Source organism: Cariama cristata, unplaced genomic scaffold, assembly GCF_000690535.1.
Source record: "Cariama cristata isolate BGI_N322 unplaced genomic scaffold, ASM69053v1 scaffold19188, whole genome shotgun sequence".
Lineage (NCBI taxonomy): Eukaryota > Metazoa > Chordata > Aves > Cariamiformes > Cariamidae > Cariama > Cariama cristata.
The window spans coordinates 64,296-65,347 of record NW_009629627.1 but is presented as its reverse complement, the minus strand read 5'-3'; positions in this window follow the sequence as shown (position 1 = coordinate 65,347).

Sequence of the window (1,052 nt, the reverse complement as noted above, 5' to 3'; positions counted from 1 at the left end):
ATTTTTCTGTTTATGAAATGGGTCGTCAGTCTCGGTATTCACTATTCACAGTGAAGTCTGTTTAAAGTTCACTTACTCCATTCATACAAAATATTCTTGATCAGCCAAAATTTTTTGAAAATGGAATTGTTCTGCACAAATGCAAACAAAAATGGAAATGAGTTTGCAAAGAATCAGGAACTGAATACCACACAAGATACCGAGATACTAAGCAAGCTTTACAAATACGATCCTTCCAGCATGGTTTTCTGGAAGATGTTTAAGGGTGATATGAGGAACCATTTCTTAAAGATAAAACCATAAGGATTTTAAAGGTATTTTGCAAAATACCTCAACCATTAATAAATATTTCTTTTGAAAACACTGCAGTGTTTGAAGGTAGTTCTCCAAACTGAAGAATAGGTTTTTAGATTAAGTGATGAGACCACTTTAAATAGATTCAATTGATTTTTTTGTGTGTGTGGATGCTGAAGAAAAATTTGGGAAAATGCTACATTTGTTTAAATCTCCTTCCCTTATTTTTGCTTTCTAAATAGGCTCCCTGTATCTGTTCACCTTGAAGCCCAATTAAATTCAAGGGCAGCAGGTCACAAAAGCTAATGTCACTTGACCAAAATTTCTACTCTGTGTGGCAAGAAAATCAGCAGAAAGTAGCTCCAGTTTTGCTTTTCTTTGCTAGGTAAGGCTGTAGATGTCATCTGGATGCTAATTGGAGTCATTGTACAATCGTGTTAGATGCCCTGTTCTCATTCAATATTGTGGCAGGTAACATAGTACCTGTGTTCTTCAAGAAAGGATCAATGACACAAAGGTAGTTTTCTGCTGCAGGGAGAAAACAGACAATTAGAAAATCACTATTTGTATTCAATCTCTGTTTACACTGGTTGACCACATCTCTCGCAAGCGCGCATTTCTCTCTAGCTTCAGAAATACACAAATATATCAGCACCAGAAGTCTCCTCTCGTTTTACTTTGCAATTCAGGTTTGCTTTATTAATCAACGCAAGATGCATTCATTGAACTGGATTAATCCTGCATAAGTAATTTTGAAA